This window comes from Lissotriton helveticus, chromosome 9 (assembly GCF_964261635.1).
Source record: "Lissotriton helveticus chromosome 9, aLisHel1.1, whole genome shotgun sequence".
Lineage (NCBI taxonomy): Eukaryota > Metazoa > Chordata > Amphibia > Caudata > Salamandridae > Lissotriton > Lissotriton helveticus.
This window is the reverse complement of record NC_136070.1, coordinates 1,058,549,392-1,058,565,729: the sequence shown is the minus strand read 5'-3', so window position 1 is coordinate 1,058,565,729 and position 16,338 is coordinate 1,058,549,392. Positions and strand designations below refer to the sequence as shown.

At 42.7% G+C, this 16,338-nt stretch overlaps 1 protein-coding gene across 3 annotated transcripts in view; it reads left to right on the top strand.

The window, feature by feature from the left end:
* The window catches only part of HRH1 (histamine receptor H1), a 558,032-nt gene that overhangs the window by 293,251 nt on the left and 248,443 nt on the right, over positions 1–16,338 (top strand). For all 3 annotated transcript variants that reach the window (XR_013601116.1, XM_078661413.1, XM_078661412.1), the window contains one exon: positions 14,750–14,862. The gene's annotated coding sequence lies outside the window, so the exon portion shown is untranslated. The remainder of the gene's footprint in view (positions 1–14,749; positions 14,863–16,338) is intronic.

Genomic DNA, 16,338 nt, shown 5'->3' with positions numbered 1-16,338 from the left:
ATGTGGAGCTCAGCAAGGGCCTCATTCATCGACTGCAAATCGTGCAGAACGCTGCAGCGCGCTTTGTTCTGGCCCTTCCTATGGCATCATTGGCCACGACTGCTAGGAGAGACCTTCACTGGCTCCCTGTCCAGTATAGAATCTCTTTTAAGATTCTATGTCTTACATACAGAGCACTTGCGGCTGGCCCCGATGACGCACTCGGTACCCTGCTCATCCGTTATGTTCCAACAAGATGTCTTCGATCGGCCGGGCTACTGCAACTTGTAGTGCCCCGTGCTAGGCTGACCAGATGGGGAGCGAGAGCTTTTTCTGTCGCCGCTCCTCAGCTCTGGAACTCTCTTCCAATTGAGATTAAAACCTTACCCTCAATTGGTTTGTTTAAAAAGGCCCTTAAAACTTGGTGCTTCTTGACGCCCATTGGGCAAAGTTTGCGCAGGATAAAATACATTTCATTCATTCATTCATTCATCAGTGTCCCACCATGCCTTGTTTACTACACTGCACAATAAGCAGTGCTAAATCATTTCCACTGAGTCTACAGAGCAAGCAGTTGGGGAGAGTCAAAGATAGACTTCTATAGGAGGTCACTGAGGCTATTAGGGACTGTTTGGACGGAGGCGGCAGAGAGGCCCTAATTTTATTGGACCTCTCTGCCGCGTTCGACACGGTTCCTCACGCCCAGCTGATCTCTAGGCTTGAGGACATTGGCATCACTGGCGCTGCCCTCATGTGGGTTAAGTCCTTCCTCACGGACCGTTTTCAACAAATCTGGCTCCCTCCCTACCAGCCATCGATTAGCAGGGTGGACACTGGAGTCCCCCAAGGGTCGACCCTAAGCCCCCTGCTCTTCAATGTATACCTGACCCCCCTGGTACATCTTGCAGAGAGTCTGGGTGCCAAAATAATGGCCTACGCCGACGACACCCAGCTTCTCTTCACGTGGGACAAGAGCAACCTTGATACACTGAGAGTCCAATCCTGCTTGTCCTCAGTATTTGCCTGGCTGGCCAAGGCTGAGCTCAAATGCAACGAGGACAAGTCGGAGATTCTCTTGTATGGCCAATTCCCGGTGGGATTTAGGGAATCTATCTGGCCCACTGGATTGCCGTGCCCATCTGGTAATGGTGGAGTTGCTAAAAACCTAGGGATATGGTTCGGCGCCGACCTGTGCTTTCGAGATCAGATCTCGAGACTGGCGGGAACCTGCTACGGGACTCTGGTCACCCTCCGGAAGTTCTTCCCACTTTTCCCCCAAGAAGCGAAGGAAACAGTGGCTAGAGCACTCATTCTGTCGCGCCTGGATTACGCTAATGCACTTTATGCGGGCGCTCCTGACTTCCTGCTTCGCAAACTGCAGGTAGTCCAGAACGCGACAGTGAGGCTCCTATTCAACATCCCTAAATGCCACAGTGTACGAAGACAACTGGCGGATCTTCATTGGCTTCCAGTTGCCCTTAGAGTGCGCTTTAAGGTCCTAACACTGGCCTTTAAGGCCTTACACGGTCCATGCCCACCATACCTCAGTGCCAGGTTTGCCTTCTATCATCCCCCGCGACAATTGAGATCGGCCTCCCTCAGACATCTGGTCACTCCCAGATTTAAGAGAGCTCGTCTGGGGGGAAAGTCCATGACGGTCATAGCCGCCCAGCTATGGAATGGCCTCCCTGACCATCTGAGACACACGACAAACCTTACTTATTTTAAAAAGCATCTTAAAACTTTCTTATTCAAGCAACTCATGTAATGCACATATCCTCTCTTGTTATGTTATCCCTTTGTTATTTTCTGACACTGAATCCTCTCTCGCGCCAGGACAGTCTCGACTAGCAATGCGCGCTACAAGAAATATATAACATAACATAACATAACATATATTCATGTGAGCACAGTGCTGCCTGCATCAAGTCGGATGACGGTTACCAGGAGCAGGTGGGGCATTCCATCAGACTAGTGGCTGTGCTAGACTGCCTGCTGGCACCGAGAGACCTGGCTGCATGAAAGCACCAGCATATGGCGCCCTCGTGCAACGGAAGTGTGCCCCTTTTGCTTCCCCTTGTCTGCACAGGGCCTAGTTTTACCTGTCTGAGGAGATGTGAGGTGCCTCTTATAGCCCCACAGACCTTCACTCCGCCGTGTGCAGTTGTGATTCCTCCCACGTCCCTGCTAAGAGAAGATTCATGATACTGAAGCTGTGTCAAACTACACGCTCCTGCTGTCTTGTCACTGCAGTCAGTGGTCAAGTTTGACGTCATAGTGAACCTATAGTGCAGAGGATGTCTACTCTAGTTTTCACAAGTGCACATTCGTATTTCACAGGCTTCTCTTGCAGAAGTTAACAAATGTGCATTCCTGTCGCCTGCCTTGGTGATAGAATACAAATGGTGCAAAACAGTAATGGTAGTGCCTGTGAGCTGGGCGCAAATTGTGTCTGCTTAAATATTGCAGCTTTTAGCTTTTAGGTGTTGGTGATAGCTCCCAGTACATATACAATGGTAAAATCAAGGGCGCCACAAATGCCGTTTTTGAGCACCGGGACTTAATGTTTTACAAATTAAGCACTGTTCTTAAGTAACACCTCTGACCTAAATCCCGGCAGCCCACTCTACCAACTTGCTGACCTTGTGTGTCCCACGTAGGCCCCATCCTCCTCCCCAGAAAGGCTGTGCCTGAACTCCTAATCACGGTGCTGCAGTGCTTACACGTTTCCGTCTGGGATTTCTTAACTTTCTCCTGAACTCCAGTTTCCCCGCTCCTGAACTACATCACTGAAAGAATAAACATAACTGCCACCGATCACAAATCAGTGTCTGAAGCATCCTGCCCTTCACCGCAGGTATTAATCTTATTGTGGATCAGTCAGTGGTTCCCAAACTGTTTGCGGCGCCCCTGGCTAGTTTTGATGGCGCACCAGGGTGCCGCGGCACACAGATTTTTGAACCACTGCTTTAGTATATGGGCTACCTCCAGTAGTCTGATACTGCAGATAGACAGAGGGCATGAATGAAGATGAATTGATATGGGAAAGTTCAAAATGGAGTTATTTAGTATCATGCAACTGACCTTGAGGATTATTAACGGGTAGTGAGTGGTAGCTATACTAGTTGTAGACAGAATGGAGGTTATTGAGACGCAGCATGAGCCTGGGGCCCCGTGGGAGTATGAGAAGTTAGGAATAGGTGATAATGTGGCTTCAGGGTTGTCTTCCATAGCAGATTTGGACTAACATTGCATATACAGGAGCAACTTGGTGTTTTCTCTCATATTCTAGACGTTTGCAATAAATAAAGATTGATACTAGAAGAAGGATGAGTGCACGCAATGGAATTTAAAGTTATATGATTATCATGATATTAGAAGGTAACACAATAATATTCATTGTAGGGTGCAGAATTGAAGAAATGTAGTCATGTAGAGGGTCTAAAACGTATACTTTGAATATGATGTAAAATCGATGCAGCAATTATAATGGTCAAAATGGGGACATTGGGTTCTATGTTTTGGAACTAGCAAATGTATTGCTTTAAACTTATGAGTGAGCATGTCTTTTTGTTGTTTAGATTGGATATAGGTAGGGAGTCTGAACTAATATATTCATAGTGACTGATTTAAAAATGTTGTAATGTGAAGTGTGAACATGTATGTGAAAAAACGATTATTGACTGGCTTGTTTTCAATTTACAGCCGTTATGATGTCCGCGTAGGATGAAACGCGTTGGCTGGATAAATTGGATAGTGTACCTTTGTGTTGAGAAATTGGACTGAATAATAAATTTGGAATTGGCTTTCCAATTAAAAAGACTCCCTTGGGATTTTCTTGGTTGGATACACAGAGAATGGACGATATATGAGCACACTGCTTGGAAAGTTATCATTATTTGGATGAATCACACGCTCCTTTTGTATAAACTGTATTTCTGAAATGTACACAAGATACCAAGTTAAGGAACAGTGCTTATTTGTACAGCTACGTTTGCAGTTACCCATACTATCATATGATTCAGAAAGTATTTTGCAAAATGCCTTCTTTTTGCACACCGGCTTAGATTTGTAATCCACAAATGCAGAGAAATCCATTGTTAATAGCAAATGTTCTAATATTCTGTGTTCTCACATGACTCCCAAAGAAATGCTCTCCCTCCCTCGCAGCTCCACCATTAAGTGAGGCCTTCCCCCGAGCCCCTGCACTCCCGAGTGTTGGTGTTCAAGGCCCTCCTCCACCAGCAGCTTTCACCTGCGCCTCATCCCTGGTGGTTCAGTGGACCTCTGTCTCCATTCTCTCCTTTTTCACCCGTCTTTTTCCCTCACTTCTATCTCCCCTTCACTCTCCTTCTAGGTCTTTCCTCCGTTTTCTGTCGTTTTCCCTCATTTCAAGCTCCCCCCTTCACTCTCCTTCTGTGTCCTCTGTGTCTTTCCTCCACTCTATCTTGCACTTTTGCTGCCTTATTTGCACTTTCCTCTCTTTTTGCCTTTTGCCTTTTTCAGCCCGTTTTTCCCCACCACTGCTGCCCCCGCGGCCCCTTCCCCACAGCACGAGCAGTGCGACTAGCCCAATCCAGCTCCCCTCCCGCCTCCAAGCTGTCCAGCCCTCCCCGACCCCTACATAATGGCGGCCACGTCAAAGGCAAGCCCGTCTGCGCCCGTCCATGACCCGACTGCGACAAGCGCCAGGAACTCTGGATCTCTGTACCACCAACACTATGACCCAGGTGCACTCCAAGCTCTCAAAACAGGCCGCAACAACAACTGCAAGCTAGCATCACCACCCGACACCCACGGACCCTTCAGCTGTCACCGCTGCAGGCACACCCACAGCACCGCCAAGACCACGGACCCAGTGCAACCCGCCCGCAAGAACACAACCAAACTGAACACCCTGCAATGCATCATCCTCAACGTCCGATCCCTCCACAAACACGCCACCGAAATCTGGGACCTCCTCAACAGTACCACCCGGACGTAGTATTCTTGACTGAAACCTGGACCAACACCACCTCGGGACCAGACATCGCCATCGCCATTCTCCAAGGATACAAGATCTCCAGGAAGGACCGCCCCACCCGTCTGGGAGGAGGAATTGCCATTGTCCATAAATCCACCCTCCGCCTGAGCACACACCCCTGACGTGCCCACAGACCTGATGGAACACCTTCACTTCAAGATACTGGCCAGCACCCTCATCTACCGACCCCCTAGACCCAGCGGACTTTTCGCCAACTCCATCACGGACATCATCTCCCCGCATGCCATCGTGTCCACTAACTACACCCTACTGGTAGACCTCAACTTCCACCTCGACAACCAACTGGACCCCAGCACCACATCCCTCCTAGACAATCTCCACAACATTGGACTCTGCCAGATCGTGACCAAACCCATGCACTCAGCAGGACACACCCTCTCCCCCCTCTTCACAACAAGAAACTCCATCACCTTCAGCTACACCGCCAAACTCCCATGGACTGACCATAGATGCGTCCACTTCACCTTCAGAACACCCACCATCCACAGACACCAGCACCTGCTCCCACGAAGAAACTGGGCCAGAACCACGGACTACCAGCTAACCTCATCACTCAGCAACTCCACCCCAACTATCACGGAAAACAACAACCCCAACACATTAGCCCGAACCCTGCACAGATGGATCTCCGACAGCGCCAACACCATAGCCCCCCTCAAGAAAAACAACACCATGTCAAAGCTAGATGGTGGTTCACCACCGAACTTCGAGAGTCCAGACGCACTTGCTGCCGCTTCGAAAAGGCCTGGAGGAACACCAAATCCACAGAAGCCCACAACAACTTCAGAGCCGCTAAAGATTATAGGCCCAGCACCTAGGGACGTCTACCAAACCAAGACATTTCTGAAAACTAAACACCCTGGAGAGTCCAGGGTGGAGTGAATTGGGTGGATCTTGCTCGATTTTCTAGTTTCTAGGAATTTTGTAATTTTCTGCAGGTTCCTTTACATCACAGAAATGCAAGGGAAATGTATGCTCCCTTGGGTGTCTAATTTTCAGAAATTTCTGAGTTTGGTAGGTTTCCCTATGTGGTGGACAAGCACAGAACCAATTACTGAACCAACACCTATTGTTGATATTTCCTTATTGTGTTTCTGGGACTTTTATTGTTGCAGGTCCTAGGCTGAGCCACACAAGTCGGGTAGCATTTTCATCAACACAAGTGAGGGAATGATGGGTATGAGGAATTTTCTTGATCACTGTCAATTCCGTAAGTTTACATCACAGATATGCAAAGAAAATGTGTGATTTTAGGCAAAGTTTGAGATTTTCATGGCATTGTGGGTAAGAAAACATTGTGGGATCCATACAAGGTAAAGCTAGGCCAGAGGTGTCTACTTTGTAGAAATGTCTGTGTTTAGTAGGTTTGCCCTCGAAAGGACCAGCCAAAGTCCAAAGATGGCTGCCATTGAACATGGCAAGTGGGACGATACTGGAATTTAGCCCTGCTCTCCTGACCCATATGTAAAAATAACGCCAAAAAGATAAAAATTTCCTCTACCTTGTCATTGCACTATGGATGCTTCAAGGGAGCTGAAAGACTGTTGAAGTTTTAGGGGTGAGGGTGGGGTATGATGTGAGGATGAGCCACATCCCACCCCATTGTTTTATTTAAAAAATATATATTCCTGGCATCCAGTGAGCTTTCTGTCCCCCATAAGGCAAATTGGACAAACCTCCTCCCTGCCCCCGGGAGATAGGAAGACTGGTTTGGCCCTTTTGGGGAGGGGTTATAGCACAATGCAGGGTGGCATGCATGCACCCTCATATTTTCCCCAAATGTAAAATCCTGGTGTCAATACCAGGGTGGGACACCTGCACGCCTTCACGTCCCTTTCTTTTGATCCTAATACAATATCCTTGATGTCTAGTGGGCTTTCTACACCCACTAGTGGGCAGATTCAGGCCAACCTCCCTAATCAGGATAAACCTGCCCTCTTCCTCTAGGGTGGCAGAAAGACAGCATTGCACCTTCAGCAGTGGGGGTATAGTTTGATGCCAGGGTAGGCCTTCCTTCTTTCTTTTGTTCTTTTTCATGCCATTTTAAATCCCCTAATCTCTCGTGGGCTTTCTGCCCCCTAGGGGCAAAATCAGGGACAGGCACCTGAATCTGCCCCTTTGGGGGGGACAGAAAGATTATCTGTTTTGCTTGGGTGGGGGCAAGGCCTTGTGTATCGTGAGCCACCCCATTGTTTTATTTTATTTTATTATCCTTGATGTCTAGTGGTCTTTCTACTCCCTAGCGGGTAAACTGTAGGCAAATCCGTTGTTTGCCACTCTAAGTGCAAAAACACTGCAATTACTTTTTGGGGTGGGGCATGACCCTGCGCATTGTAGGCAGACCCTATCCTTTAGTTTTGTTTTTTCAATATAGCCCTGGTGTCTAGTGCACTTTCTTCACCTGTTGCATTCTTTTTTTTAGGGTGGAGAAGTGGTTCTGCCCATGGTAGGTACCACCAATTCATTATTTTATTTAAAGCCATGATGTTTAGAGGCATATCCGTCCCCCTGAGGGGGCACATTATGGGTAATCACCCCCATCAGCCTACGCAAGGCAGGGTAGTAAGATTAGTGGTGGAGGAGCACATGCCCTTGCCCAAAGGGGCTCAGCCGGCTGCGGCACCTAAACTAAGGACCCGGCACAGCTTCCTCCAGGCCCTTAGGTTAGGCGCAGAAGCGAGCGACTGGGCTCCACGAAATCGTGAAGCACCCAGAGCCCGGTTTCCATGACAAAAGGATACCTGACTGTGAGTAAATAGTTGGGTTGCAGTGATCAAGGGTAGGGTACACCTTAGCGAGTGTATACCGCCCGGGTCACGTTCACTGGTTCTGATGAAAACATGGTATTATCACCCTCCGGTTGAAACATGTAGACCACCTTTTATGCACTTTTTTTCACTACGAAGATACCGGAGGTAAATTTAACCGAGAAAGGCATCTTACCAACATTTTTAATATTGCCCAGTTGCTCCAGAATAAAAAAATTCTAGGGAGTTAAATTTGGCATTCGACTATTTGGGTGGGACCCCATTGATGAAGCATGTCACCAACTAGGTTGGTGAGTGAGGGGTCTTCTTAAAGGAGAATTTTCCTTCCTGTGCACCTCTTCCAGTACCTTGGAGACATTGGGGTTTCTCCTGTGTGTACTTCTCCTACTTTGTCTACCCCCCTCCATGCTCTTAGAGAACACAGGAAGTAGTTTACTGGGTACCAGGCTGCATTGTGTATTTATCAGGAGAGTGACAACCCTGCTGGGCTAGAGCAGGGGGGTCTCCATCTCTGACACTGGAGGGTGTCACCAGGTGAATGGCACCGGAGCAGCACACAGCACCTGCTGCTCTGGTGGTGGGTTTGTGAATGTAACCTCCACATCCATAGTGCCCGGTTGGGAATGTTAGGACATGGAAGTCACATCCATAACACCCAGAGGGCTAATTTTCCCTCCAACAAACTCCATCAATACTACTCTTTCTAATTCAAGGGATGTGTTAAGTTACTAACCCACAGAGGGCCACATTCTGAGTAACCCCAGAAATCCTTATAGGGCTGGTAATTGGAGTTACAGACCTCATTAGGATTTCTCTGTATCCATCCCACTTGAATGGTTTTTATTTCATTACTGCTATCCCTGAGCTCTTCAAGTTCATAGAAAATGTGAACATCCCTAAGCAGTAGAACGTCTTACAATAAGGTGGTGTACTAGATGGCTACAATTTAAATTTCAGATGGAACTTTGAACACTCTAATAACAATTCAATTTGAAATAATGACCTCTGAAGGTTCACCTACTCTCCTCATTTGGTTTTTGATGCATAATTCTGTCATGTTGCCTTTAACATGTGATATCTCAGGTGTGTCTAGGGGCTAGTTCTAAGCCTATATTCATGACTATGAGCATTAAGGCAGTTTGTTATGATTGGGGTTCTTTATTTTTCAGCACTGAGTCTCATGGGTCTTTCATGTCTCTCAGGTTCTGTATAATGATTATATATGTCTACTTATCAACATATTTGGAGCTGCTGGATTCTTAATTCACATTAAGCAGAGACTTGCTCATTCATGTCCATGTTTCTGGTTTTCTAAAGCAGTTTAAGTTTTGGGAGAACTGTGTATGATCTTTTAAGTAAAATTAGTGGCAAAGATTTTAGATTGACATTCAACAATGATATTGAGCTATAATTTGAATATAGGGGTATATCTTTTTCAAGTTTGGAAAGAGGACTTATAAGAACTAAATCCATTGTTCTAGGCTGAGATTCCATTTAGTCCAGTAAAATAAAGTATATAATCATCAGGGAATTTTTCTTTTTTTTTTTAAATAAAACTGAAATTTACCAACCTTTGAGATTTTCATTTCACCTTCAGCCTCCTTTTTTACATTTACTAAGTTAAGAACTTTCTATTGTTCTCATTCAAATTGAGTAAGTTAACTTCCATCAAAAACTCTTCTAGTTTGCTCAGCAGTATATATACTTATTCGTGGAAATCTACAACAATAGCCTTGTTAGATTTGTTTCACTGTTGTTAATGGTATTACTCCATCGATTTTTTTTTAATTGGAAGCATAAGGAAGAATTCCTCCAACTTTTTATAGTGTAAATCTAGTCTAAGTGTATTTACCAGATATCTCAAATCCATCTGAAGATGCCTGCTGAGTATTAAGAAAGACACATTCTTAATTTTTTTCTGAAGCAAACTATTTAACTCCAATAGAATTTTTCCCAATAATTTCTAATCTGTCTCACTTTGGGAGGATGGTTGTTGTTATCTTACTTTAAGGTATTTTCTTGAATTATTTACTTAAATGTTCTGTTTTCTTGTGACATGTAAATTGTCTTCGATAAACACTATAGGCATTCCAAACATGAAACTTTTATATGAAGTGAAACCAAAATAGTATCTATACATGACACGGTCTCTAAACTGATGGCACTCCAAAATTTGGAATTTTACCCTCCAGTGTTTAACCTTACGAATCAAAATTATTAAACACTACATAATTTTTTTTTAGAAGCATGATCTTACACAACAATTCTTTCGATATCACCTGAAACAATATTCATCTGGAAACTCAACAATATTAAGAAAAACATTTCTAGAATGACTTCCATGAACTGTACCTTCTATGCCCACTTTTCTGTTCAATGCTTTCTAATTACTCACATAAATATTAGTGATGTCTCACATTTGACTCAAATGCACGGGTGAACTAATTTAGAGGTGCAAAATTAACTTTCAGAATTCACAAAAGTTAATTTTGCAATCATAAAGGATTTACCGTCCCAAACATTTTAGTGCATTTGTGACACCCACAGAATGTACAAGTGAATTACACAGCTTGGACCGCTCACAAGGAAGTTGCCTTCTTCACAGCTAAAAAATAACTATTGTAATCCTTATTTCCAAATTACAGAACTCTGGTCCAGGTGGACTTTCCTCTCCCAGAAGAGTATCATATATACTTTACTCCTTTCATAACCTTATGTGTCCAATATGTAACCGCTTGGTATTCATAACCCGGACCTCCCTAGCAGATTGCAGTGCAAAGTGTGGCTTCTAAGGTACTGTTGCTATGCTATGTCATATGTGACCCAAGGTGCTGCAACCATGCATCTCCAGGAACACACTGGAGTTCAAAAGACTGCTCCATGAGACAGAGTTGAATTTAGCTAACACCAGACCACATTAAGAAATACATCTGTGACAATGGAGGGAATAAAAGGAAAATCTCTAATACACATCAATCAGGAATTTACAAATCTGTCATTATAGCAGAAAGTTCATTATCAACATAGGGACCCAATCTTCGGTAAAAAACAGGGTCAAAGTAATATTTTCAGGGCTTTCAAAGCACAACTTGTCCAGGAAAAAAAATCTGAACAGTAATATGTAAGTAGTAAGGAGTTTTTGTATTGTTTGTGAAACTGTCCATCAGTACATTTTTTTTTATAGTTTAAAGGTTGATGGATAGAAAATGAAATGTGTAAATCACATCTCCCATGCTACATTTTAGTGGACTACATACTTAATCAAGTCATCAAAAAAAAATATTTTGTTACCCCTCTGTTACAGGACCTCTATTTGATCTAAAGAAAAGTTATGTAGTTTTTAATCCACATGAAAGTTTGGAAATTGTACTCTAGGGGGCACATGTACGTCCATTTTTAGCGGTCAAAAATGGAGGCCATTTGCAACCGCTAAAATGGCTTGTACAATGTACCAACCATATTTTCTGAGTCTGTAACCTATTACCAACTCACAAAAATAGGGTTTGCGAGTCGCTATTAGGAATGGGCATGCCAAGGGCGTCCCTTCCTAACAGCAAGTCGCAAGGGCATGTATGAGTGTTTTGCAAAAGGAATGAGGTCGCAAACAAAATCACAGTTTACTGTCTACTTCAAGTAGGTGTTAAGCCAGTTGCAAATAGGAAGGGATCCCCAGGGGACCCCTTCTCCTTTGTGACTGGCAAATAAAAGTTTTTTAAGAGCAGGCAGTGGTCCTGGGGACAATTGCCTACCCTTACAAAATTAAACCGAAACTTTAAATTTTTCTTTTTGAAACGCATCCCATCACCCTTTAAGGAAACAGACTGCATTTTTTTAAGTAGCTTTATTTAAAAGCAAACACAGACATGATGGTCTGTTGTCCCCAGCAGGCCATCATCCATGCGTTATTGCCCTTTCCCCAAGGGCTGCCAATTACCACCTGCCTCATTAATATTGATGAGGCCGGTCCATTGCGACCCCATTGGGAATCGCTTATCTGTTTGTGTCTCCAATTGCAAGCCACAAAATTGCAATTAGAGACTTGCAAAAAGAAATGGTCGTACATGTGGCCCCAAGCGTTTAAGGCTTTGTGAGGCAGCTGGTTTAGGAGATAAACATCTAGGACCTTCTCAACATGAGATGTCTAAGTTACTTTCAGCAATTAGAATAACGATTGGTAGTCTCCTCTATTCACCTTTGTTTGGAAAACCCAACATTCTAAAACTATTTAAGATCTGTAGGCCCAGATTTACTATCCTTCACGCACAGAGCACTGCATTAAAAATTGCAATGCTTCTTTGCATGAAGAACAGAAAATATACAAGTGCCAGATTTAGTAAATCAACCTCCAACATCACTGGTGTCTTTTGAACTAAAATGGCTGTTCTGCATTATACTCAGCCTCACTCTACGGTGCAAAGTTGAGCCAGAAGTGTCTAGCTTAGGTTTTGTACTAAACGTACACTCCCCAGAATACATTCTCAGATGTATACAATAGCACAGCGGTTAGACAAGTAAGATGCATGCACTAGAGTAAAAAACTTGATAAAAATAGATATTGTTTGTTGTGAAAGGTAATAGTGTTACATCTTCTCTCTCTCTGCAATGTTCGTCTCTTCCATTGTGTTATCAACCAAGTAGTACGCACAGGGACATCCCCCTTTCGTTCTTGGATCTTTTTAGTCGCACAAATTCTTTCAATGACAACCTCAATTATGTTTTTTTTTCTACATGATTGCCATTATCCTACAAGTCTCTGTGCGTCTTTTAACACAATTTATTACCTGCTTTTCACCTCCACCTTTTTGCCTCATCCACAAAATTGTGTTTATCTTAATACTTGCATACATATTTTACAACCTTAAAAAAGTCTATGTGACGAAACATGTGTTGGCTGTAAACAATTCCACCATCGTGGTCTTTGACAATTAATGTACCAATATTTGTTAGCTTTCTGTGATACTGCTGATTCTGTCATTACAAATACTTCATTGCATATGCTATGTTTTTGAAGCAAACCTTAAGACTTTTGGAAATGGAAATATAAACCTTTGTAGAAAAAATAAATAAACTAGCTCTATACAAAGAAATTTTAATAAATTGAAAATCTTAGTCTACTTCACTAATTATGAACTGTTCACTCTATACTTAACATTACTATTGCATATATGTACTTCTTTGGTGTCCTCCAGACTATTTTCCAGTTTTGTCGAGTGAGAAATTCCACCTCATACAAGCTGCACCCTACTGGCAGTTAGGTGCTCTCTGATGTAACGCCTACTTCTGTGCATTAAGTATTACTATTGTTTGAATATTCTCTATGTTATGTTATGTTATGTTAATTGATATTTGTAAAGCGCTAAATCACCGTCGGGTCTCATAGCGCTAAACACAGCCATAGTACTAGTTTGGATGTGTAATTAATTACAATAACTGTTATTATCTGTAAAGTTGACACTTTACAGAGATGTAAGCACTATGATTAAAATTGGGAAATGCAAATAGCAACGTATTGGTCATAGGAATTGTAGTGATTCTAATCTAAAAAATGTATAGTCCATTCGAAGGGCGATGATTAAGTAAATAATAATTATACTTTTATAGTGCAGAGTACAAAGATGACTTTAGTGTTGTACGTCCTGTTGTTTGCAACAGTCCCAGCATCAAACCAGAATTACTTACAGAAATGCATTTTCAACATGGGTATACATTTGGGGATGGATTTTATAAATCTAGGGTCATTTGGATCATATTTCCTAAAGTGGATCCCTTTCAGTGATAGATTTGTGTCCCTGATACATGACTATTGTAAAAGAAAGAGGCTTTAAAATATTGTATGATCTCAATGTTCACTTTTTTCAAGAAATAACTGTGGGTCAGTCCAATGATCCAATTATGGATCAAACGTAAGCATTTAAATTCACTCTGGTTCTGTTCTTTAATCCGGTAAAGGTTTATTGTTGACTTCATTTAAGTGAACTTGCCTTCAGGGTCTTGGAATCAGCCTTACATCAGAATTTAGAGACATCTGGGGTTTACCAATGTCTATTTATCCTTTAGGTAGATGGTGTTTGTGAAGTGTAATGTGGAGTTAGTGAGGGAACCTGCCACAGTAGCTTTCAAATGCCTACAAACTGAATGTAACACCTCATGAAGGCTGATGATAGTATAGTAATATTATCGGTTTGGTACTTCATGGTAAGATGCTGCCTCAGAATATTTGACTTCAGATCCCATATAATTAATTTCCTTTCCGAAAAAGAGTGGCACACATACTATGTGCATGGAATGAGGTAATTGGATCTTGGTTGCAAACAAAATCCCATCAGTTTTCCAGCAATAGACTAGCGATCTGCTTTTACAGAAACAGAGACTGCTCAAAAACAGTTTGGATGCTAGCAGCCAAGCAACTTCAACTAATGTACTCCCCACTGAGAATCATAACATATCAAGTCAGTTTAAAACACTGCCGCACATCTCCGATAAGCTGCACAAGTTATAAAATGCAGACATCAAACATTTAATACTGGGATATGGACTTCAGCTAAATCCATCTTTAGCAGATTGACAAACTCTTAATACCTCGATAGTGGCCTCCATTAAAGTTGGACAGATTAGGATGAGGTTTTTACCAGACCTGCTAAATGCTGTTACTGTGGAGAGAAATTTTTCAGGTGTGGTAAATGCCTCCTATTCTGAGTATTCAAATTGAATATAGGGCATTACACACAGGACTATTATTTAATACCCTCAATTCCACATCTTGTGTTTCGTCCACACAAAATTTTGTCAGGTTTGACCTGCTGGATTCTATCAGGGGAAAACGCAAAGTTCGTTCCTTGAATTAATTTTTCTGCATTCCTAATGAAAAAACATATTAGTCTTCTTGATTTGTTGAAATTTATGTTTCAATTACCATGTTTGATACTTATTTCAGTTTATATTTTTTTTAAATCATCAGACGATCCCAGGAATTACCAGAAATAAAGTGTATGTGAAAACGGCGTAATATGGAGGTTTCTTCCCATCCCAGAGAAGAAAAAGCAAACACAGTTTAAGAGCAATGTTATACAAGTAAGTACTTTCTAAACCTCAATCTATCTGGTATTAGTCCTGAAAAGTTAGAGGACACTCCTTTTTCTCAGGTCAGAAGATTTGATTTGTCCTGCACTTTTCCAACTTGTTTTTAATTGGCGCTTAGTTTCAGACCTACGAGGTTCACCACAGCTTCCCCTGCAATCATTTCATCAGCTTAGCCATCACAGAAAGTTGGGCAGAACAAGATGGTCAGGGTGAGATATTTACCAGACCTGGTAACTTGCATTACATCAGGGTGTGGTAAATGTCTCTTATTATACATTTTCAACTTGGTAATGAGGGACAACATGAAGAATCTGTATTTAAGACACAGTGTTGCTTTTTGTGCATTTTTCTGAGCATTTTTACCCTCAATATGTTTGGCAGGTTCGACTTACCGGAATCAATTAGGGAAAATGTCATACAACTCCTAATTCCAAACGTTTTGGAAATTCGTGCTTTCATAAGGATCGGTTGTGCAATAACTAGTCTACCCCCTTACTACCACCCTGAAAAACCCTCTCAGCACAATGAGCAGTCACCTAGTATCATGACCTACCTTCCTGTTACAATGAACAACATTGAAGTTGTTAAGCATGTGTGATCACCCCTGACAGGCTGGCGTTTCGAGAAGTAATTCTTGAGTGAGGCACTTGGCATCGATGCAAAGGTAATTGAAAAGATGCAGTCTGGACACAAGGAATATATTCTTTGGATGTAGTTTATTGCAGGAAGGGAGAGCCGTCCCAGCAGGCAGGTGGATGGCAAAGTAATAACTGCCCCAAAGAGAACACTGTACATGGAACATTCACTGTGACATAGAATGGTTCCAAGTTGCGCAATGCATATCACCACACCTCCCCTCTTTTAGTAAAAGAAACACAAAAACAATAAGTACAGTGAAAGAAAAACATAACTCATGGGAAGATAAATGAAAAGTACAACAGGGTTGAACATAATCTCGCAGCTTGCTAGGTTTGAATGAAAAGTACAACAGGGTTAAACATAATCTCGCAGCTTGCTAGGTTTGACAGACACTCTGGTACTTTTCCTAACCTCATCCCCCTCTGAAACATTTTTGAAATTGACATTACTTGAAGAACCAGAGGGATCTTTCGCAATCTGGGAAGTACACCACCAATTGCCATTGGTCAATCTGACCACATTCTTGCGAGTATCCACTACTTGCTGAGAATCTAAAAACTTTGAAAGACCTTTCCTAACTGAAACAGGATTTTTAACTTTGACCCAATCTCCAATCTGAACGTTCTGAGAAATTTTCTTTCCAGGTTTAACCTGTTTAGAAGACACATCAGAGGATTTTCTATGAGCAGCGTCCCACATATTGCTCATGTCGCCACCTTGAGAAAAATTTCTTACCATCCAGAAAGGATATACACGTGAACAAGCTTTTCTTCCTCTCATGAGTTTGAATGGAGTGTAGTTGGTAGCAGAATGAGGGGAAGTGCGGTA